This window comes from Suricata suricatta, chromosome 3 (genome assembly GCF_006229205.1).
Source record: "Suricata suricatta isolate VVHF042 chromosome 3, meerkat_22Aug2017_6uvM2_HiC, whole genome shotgun sequence".
Classification (NCBI taxonomy): domain Eukaryota; kingdom Metazoa; phylum Chordata; class Mammalia; order Carnivora; family Herpestidae; genus Suricata; species Suricata suricatta.
In genome coordinates this window covers 150880150-150889033 of record NC_043702.1, presented here as the reverse complement: position 1 = coordinate 150889033, position 8884 = coordinate 150880150, and the positions used below count along the sequence as shown (strand labels likewise).

Genomic DNA, 8884 nt, shown 5'->3' with positions numbered 1-8884 from the left:
TTTCATGGTCCCCTGAGATCACCCAGGATAAGACCTCCCTTGAATCTCTCCAATTGTGTTTGCCCTGTTTTGAGTGGGAGTGGAGTTTCGCTGCTTAAAGTCTCCTCCTTTTAAGTGAAAGCGATTGAAAAAAAATCTCCGTCCCATCGTTAGAAGGGTGGGGGGCACAGACAATTGCCCTCTGGAAGCCCTAGATTCTAGCGCTGATAGTCTGGACTGCCTCCTCCCCAGCTCCCGCCGCATGTCAAGCTGACAATCCTAGTCATGCTTACGATGACTCTTTAAGACTAGCCGGCCTCTACCAAGTGGTGGGCATCCTGGAAGGCCCAGAGCATAAAAACATTTCAAGACTGCGAGCGCCCTGACCCTTCAGTTCCCGTGGCCCCCAAGTCCATCGGAAGCACCGGTTAATGCCTGTTTGTCCTACTAGTCTTGAAAGGTGGAAGGAATGTCCCCGCCCTTTCTCCATAGGTGGGCAAGCAAGATACGAGGGGGGCTGGCCCCGAAGCCATCGAAGGCAGAGAGGACCTTGGCTCCATATTCCAAGGAGTTCAGTAAGCCAGAGGCTGGAAGGCAGGCTCAAGCAGGCCAAGAAGGAGTTAATCTCCAAGGAGAATGAAGGCTTCTCCCGGACCGGAGGCCTGTGCCCAGCTTCGCCGCTGCCAACTCCAGGCCGAAGTCCTGGGATCTGTAGTTTTGCCACCACCCACCCCTGGCCTGCCTGTTTATCAACAACGTCTTGGGGACTACAGTTCCCAGAAACCTGCAGAGGCCAGGCTTTGGGGGAAGGGGTGGGGTGTGAGGCTCGGTGGCAGCAGGAGGGAGAGGGAGGAGGTGGGAAGAGAAAACCCAATTCACCCCCTTCCTTTTTAATTCTTTCTCCTCGTGTGTCTGCTCCACCGCCCGAGCTAATCCCCCAAATCCGGTCTCCTAAGCCGCAGCTGCTTTCCTTCGCAGTGATGAATGGCTCAGGGAGGGAAGGTGAATTCATATTTTAATTACTGAGGCGCGGTGCTAAGGGGCGCTGGGGAGGGGGTGGGGGCTCAGCATTGTTCTGGAGGCGCACTGGGTCACTTCTCTTTTGCCCTTTACCTGGGGTGGGGGTGGGGCAGAGAGGCTGGGGGGCACCTTCTTGGCAGCCACTCTGCTTCTGCTTTGGGAGGTGAGGTGAGGGAGGTGGGAGGGAAAATATCTCTCCCTTCTTTTTTGCTAGAGAATTCCAGGCATGTCTCAACACTTGTAAATATCTCCCTATTCCAGCCCCCACTGCCGTCCACTTTGGTGGAGGACATTGCCAACATTTGAGGCACCAAAGAGTTCCTGGTCTGCCAGCATGGAGAGTCCCCTCCCTTAGTGCCTAGCTGGCTCTGAGACCCTCTTCCTCTTGGTCCCTCCAACGTGTTCAAGCCATCTCTGAGCCACTGCCCCAGTTTGGCTGGAGGTGCTAGGGCTGGGGGAGGGGTGTGGCCCTGGGAGGGTGCCTGAGAGGAGAAGCTGGGTTGAGGGACCAGGGAAGGGGTCAACAGGGAGGTTGGGAGCCCCCTGGTGGTTGGGGATGGTGAGCTGTGGGTTGGGACCTCCGCTGGGCTCCCACAGAGCTGGCCAAGCAGAGGATCTTCCTCACCCCCATGCCCCAGATCATCTCAGACCTGAGCTGGGGACAAAGGCCAGAGAGAAGGATGGGGAATGCGTCCAAGACACCAGCTTGCAGTCAGATGCAGCCAACTGTGAGATAGCGGGGGTCTGTCCCGTGTCCACCTTCTTTTCCTTCCTACGCTGAGTTGATGGGGGCCATCTTTCTGTCCCTTAGCCTCTCCTGAGCTAGAGGCATGAGAGCCGGGGTCGGAGGGGAACTTTCCATCATGAACACCAATACGTGGGGGCCGCCTCCAGGCGCTGGTCCACTTGCTTCATCGAAACTCTGGACTCTTGTCTATTTCAGACATTTGAAACTCTTTTTCCTCAAGTCGATACAGCAGGAGGAGGGCCATCAGGACCTGCCTTTTCCAGGGAGCCCTCCCGTTGGTGCTGGGACACTCTGCAGAATGTGAAGGGATAAAGGCAGGATGGGCAAAGGAGAGAGAGAAGTGGAGGCACAGCCCTGACTGTTCCCAGGCACCTGCTAGAGGTGCAGAGGGATTCTGAAGGATGAGTGGGACCCCAAGCAGGAGGGACAGCCCAGAACGGGAAGGAGTTCTGTGCTCCACAGCTTCCCGCTTTGGGGACTGGCTCAAGGATGTGTATTGTGCACAGAGCTCAGACTGCTTCCAAGGCTTGGAGTCCTGCACCTTACAGTGAAGAAGACCTTGCACTTTATATATCTTTGAGATATATATATATATATATATATATATATATGTATGTATCTTGAGTGACTTAATCCAACCCTCCTGAAACTCTGATGTGAAGGTCCTAGTTTTTCCAACCTCTACCCCCAAACTTCCCTACAATGAGCAAAAAAGGCAGGATTTTCTCATAGGACCTTGGGGAGGAGCAGTCACTTCAGGGGGTGCACTTGGCTGGGGTTTTTTTTAAAGATTTTTTAGAAGTTTATTTATTTTGAGAGAGGACACGCATGTGCGGGCATATGCACAAGCAAGGGAGAGGGAGAGAGAATCCCAAACAGGCTCCACACTGTTCAGTACAGAGCCTGACTCTGATCTCGAACCCACGAACCGCGAGATGACCTGAGCGCAAGTCAAGAGTTGGATGCTTAACCGAACCACCCAGGTGCCCCCACGTTACTGTTCTTTTTTTAGAAAGAGCAGACAACTGGAGGAGAAGCAGGGTAGAGAGAAAAGGGGATCTATGCACCTTGGGACCAGAGACCCTGAGCTGCAACTAGACCAGGCATGGGGTGGGACTCATGGTCAAAGCTACTTGCCTGGCTTGGAGTTCCTCCCCAGATCAGCTTTCTTGTGCCTGCTGATTTCTCCCCACATATTTTTCCTGTCATCACGGAAGTGCTGTGTTGATAGTTTCCGTGGCATACATCCCCTCGCGAAGGACTGATTACAAGGAAACCCACCTGTTCTCCCTCCCTTCTTCACAATCAGACTAGGACTCCTAGTGCCCTTCCGGCCCTTTAAACCTTGATTAGCCTCTTGGTACACTGAAATGAGGAAATAAAAGCCCAGAGAGGTCCAGCCACTTGCCAGAGTGACACAGCATGCCGGCGTCAGAGCCAAGAATAGAACCCAGGCTATCTAAGCCCTAGTTTAGATCCTAGTCTCTCTAGGTTTGTCACGGGAGGGATCCAGAGATAGCTGCTGTAGATAGATCTAGAAATATAGTAGTTGTGTCTCGGCTCTGTCTATATATATCCTAGAGATTGCTCTCTGCTCTCTATATAGACTCCAGGAGAGTGGGTGTGTGGGGATGCTGGAAATCGGGTGATTAAATAGCCAGTCTACCTACCCATGCTGACTCAGGCTGGGCCTCCTGCCCACCCAGCTGGCCATTGGAAATGCACTGCACCTATTAATTACAGTCATTAACTGTATTACCAGGACACTTGGAGGGTAAGGGAGGGGAGAATCCTGACAGGACCCAGTTCCACTGTGGGCACCGTGCTCGGCTAGGGCCTGCCGGCTGGGCCCTGTGCTCAGCCTGGGGAAACATGAAGTTTGTACAAAGGAGCCATGTTGGCCAGACCTGTGGGACTGTCCGGAGAGAGCCATCACCTGGACCTTGCCAGGATCCTCCAATACAGTGGGACCCTCTGCAGGCGTGTTTAGTGTTTATGGTCTGGGACACCCAGTGCAGGGCTGAGCCAGGGACATGCCCCACGTTTCCTGATTCCTGACTTCAGGGTAGCCCCACACCTCCCTCCTTCCCCTCAGTATTTGGGTGGCCCCCAAAATTCTTGCTGGAGAGAGAAATGATTCAACCCAGGCCTAGCATGGGAGCCTGACCTCCAAGCGCTCCCTTGGTGCCCAGCTGCTCTGTTTCGGCAGACTCAACTCGAGTGTATGTCTGCTCCCTCCAGAGCAGGCTGGGGGCAGAGGAAGGGCAGAGAAGTGAGTGCTGATCCCTAGCCTGACTGCGCCCCCCTCCCCCAACCAGGGCACCTGCCTCTGGTGCTAACCAGAAATGGAGAGACCATGCTCAGCTGGGGTGAATCCAGCCTCAGCCTCTGTCTCAGCCTTACTTTCGTGCCAGGGAAGAAACTATATCTTTATCCTTATGTACTTACCTCCCAACCCGGTTGCCCAGCATAGATGCTCAATAAAATAGCCTATTAGCTAAAAGAGCTCTCTGCTGTCTGTTCTCTGCACGAGGAGGACCGGGATTTGTGCTGCTCAGAGCAAAGCAAGTTCATGGTTTCCTATAGATTTCCTTAAGGGTATCAAGGCAATGGGGGCTGCCAGAAAAGAGGTGGGCGGAGACCCTGTGACTCAGTTCCAGTTGTCAAGATCAAGGCGGTGTTGGATGCAGGCCCCCAAAATCCCGCATTTGGATCACAGGGCTGTGTGACCTAGAGGGGTGAGCGGAGGCCCCCACCCCTAACCTGGGTCAGGGGGCTGGGGCGTGGAGTTTACTTGGAGCAGGCTTGCTTCCTGTTCCCCAACCACAGGGGTGTGGTAGTGAGGTGAGGCCTAAGGGGCAGGAGGGGAACAAAGACAGCAGGAGCTGGGGCTCGGTCTTCCCTACCTAGGACTCGCCCAGGCTCCAATTTGAGGAATGACATCAGCTCCACAGAGATCAGGAAACACGGAACGTTTACAGAGGCTGTTTGTTTGATGCCCGCCCCGCCCCCCATCCTCCAACCTGTGTGAGAGGTTTGGCAGGGCCTGGGCAGCCTCAGGGAGTGGCCAGATCCGGAGGGCTCTGGGAATGTTAACCCCAGCTTGCTTCTCTCTCTTGCCTTCCTCCTGCCCCTCTTCCTCCTCCCCTGCCTCTCCTTGCAGATCTCTGGTGAGCGGCCCCCCAGCCTGGCCTAGGGCATGCCCCAGTTCACGTTCGCCTGCTTCTGTGGCCTCCACGGCTTCTGCAAGATGAAGAGGAAGAAGGAGGAAGTTCACAGAGAGCGGGAAACGGCAGTGTGAGCTGGACCAGGGGTGCCCCTTCTTCGGCCTCCAGCAGGGTTCGAGGCCTGAGGACACACACTTCTGAAAGGACCTGCCTGGCCCTCGGGATACCAAGAAGCCTTGGGGCAGCCCCAGGAGTGAAACTTCTTTCCTGCCCTGAGGACTCTGAGCACTCCACTCAGGGTAACCCTTCCGCTGAGGGATGTGCTACCTTGGGCTAGGAGCACTGCTCCTGGATAGGGAACTGGACCTCCCAGCAGCCCCCACCCTGGGGGAGGCCTCGGGCAGACGGGGCATAGTGGAGGTGTGAGACAAGCCCCCCTCCAAAGCCAAGATGGAGCCTCCCCTGGGACCCCAGGACCTGAGGCAGGAGCCTCTACAGGGGGGTATGCTTGAGAGAGGGCTCCTTCCCTGTCCCCTCCCAGCATCCTCCGGGGCCAGGGGGGGCCAGGACCAAGGTGGGCAACCTGGTTGTGAGCCCGATGGCAGAGTTGGGACAGTGAGAGGTAGGGGACGTCCTCACGGCAAGAGGCCAGCCCCGTGTCCTCTTGGCATCTCCCTCACTGTGACTCTAGAAGACAGCTTTTCCTCCAGGCCTGGCCTCCTGGACCCTCTGACTTGCATCATGCCCCTTGTGGCAGCACGGATGTGGGGGCCTGTGCCCCAGGCCCTGACTCCCCTTCTCAGGAACTGTCGTCCAAGACCAGACTGTGGGACCCCTTTCCTGGACTGGGCCGTGTCCTGCCTTTATTCTCCTGTCTCCTTGCCTCTCCCACCTGCCTCTTCTTTCTCTTCTCAGAAGCCATAGACAGGGAAAGGCTTGCATGTTGTGCCTTTAGGGGAAACTGAGTCGAGGGGCCCTCTAGGACCTGCCTGGACTTCTCCCCTAATCTCTCCACTTCCCTCAGTCTTCCAGGGTCAGTCTCAGCCCCCTCTCCCAGCCTATTCCAGCCGGTAGGAAGCAAACTCCCCTTCCCTCCTTCCCTTCTTCCCTCCTTCCATGTGCTCTAACTTCCCCTACTGTCACTGTGCCGAACCTCTCAGGTGCTAGAGGGTCACACGGACAGCAATGCCAGTGGCTGAGACACTTCGGGAAGAATCTGTAGCTTTAGCAAGTCTGCCTTCTACTTTATCACAGAACAGGTCAGCCCAGGAACAGAGTCAGATGCCCGGTAGCATCCGGGGACAGAATAGGCTTTATGGCAGTTAACAGGTGGACTGGGTAGAGAGGTCAGAGACTGGGTCCCAAGGACAGAAGGTGGGGCTGTGTGCCCTTTTCCTTGGAATGTGCCTCTCTGGGCAGTCAGGGAGGGCAGAAGACCTCCTCTGCTGGTTCATCCGGAAACTGGGAGAAGTACAGTCACGTTCTGTCCTCACAGCCTTTCTTTGCCTGTCCAGCTCCTGGGCATCTCCCGAGCTTCCAGCAGATTTGGTGGGATCCAGGTCATCTTTGTGAAGCCAGAATGCTGCTTGCAATTCCTCACTTCCCATCCTCCAGCACCCACCCTTTGCCCCTAGCACCCAGCCCCAGACTTGTACAATCTGTTAGTTCCTTTTATATCCAAAGAACTATAAACAGAAGTCCTTCCCTCAAGGAAACCGCAATAAAGGCCAGTGGGGTCACAGGGACAGGAAAATTCCCCGGTTCTTTGGCCTCTTGGACAGGAAAGGGTTGGATGAGGCAGAGATGGCAGAAACGCTTTCAAGGGTACCTTGATAGGGCAGCCAGGAAGCCCGCCTGGAGGACACGTGTGTCCCTAGCGGTCGCCTGTGAGGCTGCAGGCTTAGAGAAGTCACTCTTGCGGTGGAGGACGAAACTGTATCCCTGGAACCTCAGAGGTGTTGGGTGTTAGGTCCTGACCACATGGGCTCACCCGGAGGAAAGGTCAGGAGAGGTGGCGAAGAAGAGTTTTGCCCCTGCGCACCTCGCGGGGCTTGGCAGCGGTGTCACTGCAGGGGTCTGGCAGTGAGCCCTTTCAGAGAGCTTCTTCCCCTGGGGAGAGCCCCTTGGACTCCAAAGGGGTACTGGATATCTGGAGCCCCTGCTCCGGGAGCATGGGAGAGGTCCCAAGGTCAAGGCCTCTCTGGTCTGAGAGGAGGCACAGCTGTGCCTGCAGTCCACAGCCCCTCTTCATCCTGGGTGAAGGTGGGGGCAAACGCCTTGCTGAGATGCAGGAGTAGGAGGCGGCAACAGCTCTGAGCCAGATCCACCCCACGTCTCCCTGTCCCTTGGTCTCCGTCTCAGGGAAATGGTGACTTCGCTGCTCTCAGCGTCCTGAGTGGATCTGGAGACCTGGGCCCGCCTGTTTGCACCTAAGTGAGTCCAGGGGAGAGGTTTCATCCAAAACCGCAGAAGTGGCCCTCGTGTCCACAGGCCGTGCGCCCCAGGCCTCTGACTTACAGTCCAGGCTTCTCTTCCTTTTGTTTCTTTCCGGGGAGTGAGGTCTGGCCACCTCACTGAGGCTCCTTCCCAGAGGACAGGTTGGACCATTGTGACCTCCCTGATCGTAATTCCCTCCACCCCCCAGTTCTCTCCCAGACTCTACCTTGAGGAGGGGGGACAGGAACTCTTAGGTGGAGGAAGGGGGCCTCTCCTCGCTCTGTGGCACTGAGTCCTTGCTGGAGGGCGGGAGGCCTTGGCCTACTTGGGCCTCAGTTTTGCCCTCTTGGGCTGCGGGCTGCCAAATGGGGGATAAAGAAACGTGAGGGGTGCGTGAGGTTCTTGTGACTCAAATGTTGTCTGGGGCCGTGCCCTAGAGATCCCGAGGGGCTTCTTGTCTCAGGGTGAAGTGTTGTTTTGTTTTTTTTTTAGAATATCATTTCCTTCTCCATTCCTGGGGAAGGGCTTTTTGGATGTCACAGGAGTAATAGAAATATATGAAGAGATTGTTATTTTTGAAACAAATAAAAAGATCAATAATTTAACTGAAATATACATGAGGTAGTGGATGCAAAGGGCATTGAGCTGGGAACCAGATCTCCTGGGTTCCGGCCCTGCTTAGACACTGATGACAGTGGGATCTGAGGCTTATCACATCCTGTTTCTGGGACTCAGTCTCCTCCCACCCATGTCCTCTAAGGACCCTCTCCAGAGGCCAGAGCACTGTGGCCCTGGGAAGCTGAGCCTCAGTGGGGCTCAGGGCTGTTGAAGCCCAGGGGTCGCCGTCTCCTGGGCCCCGTGTGCGCTGCTCCATGGAAGTGAGGTGGCAGATCTCAGAAACGGTGGGGGTGCTGACAGGCAAAGCCTAGGCACCCAGAGCTTCGGCTCGAACCCTCCCCCAGTGCCCCAAGCAGTTCTGCCTCTCCTCCTTCCTGCAATCGGGGCCTGTCTAGGCCACATTCTCTCGGTGCACATTCTCTTACACACACACACACACACCACCCCTGGCAGATAGGATCTCAGAGGACCAGCTCTGTGCCCTGATTATGTAACCCGTAGGCTTCCTTTTGCCCAGCTGCTGGTGAGCTTGTCTCGAAGGTGCTCAACCCTTCCCTCTCCCCCCACCTCATTACCTTGCCTTCTGCAAGGGGAAGTGTGTCCGGCTGCAATGTGCTGGGGGTTAAGAATGAATGTGCATTTCTCCCAGCGGTTTGGGATGTGCCCGTGGTGGGACAGGCTCATGACTGACCATCTTTGGATGGAGAGCTGCCACCCCTGCTCCCAGTGTTCCGCCAAGGTTGGCTCCTGACCTCAGCGACTTGCTTCCTCTCTCCCAGACTCTATAAAAGGTGGTGACAAGACCCATTTCCTCCCTACCTCATAGGAAGGGCACTTTGTATCAGATGTGCCCAGATGAGCTCGAACTTTTGGAGACAGACACTTGGTTTACAACTATGAAGATGGGCTTTCACCA

The 8884-nt window shown here is 55.7% G+C and overlaps 1 long non-coding RNA gene across 1 annotated transcript; it reads right to left on the bottom strand.

Moving 5' to 3' along the window:
• Positions 1-4704: 4704 nt before the first annotated feature.
• On the bottom strand, positions 4705-7814 carry LOC115288332. Its single transcript, XR_003906941.1, has 2 exons — positions 7577-7814; positions 4705-4990 (listed from the first exon to the last, which is right to left on the bottom strand). It is a non-coding gene; the product is annotated as an uncharacterized LOC115288332 (long non-coding RNA).
• Positions 7815-8884: the final 1070 nt, after the last annotated feature.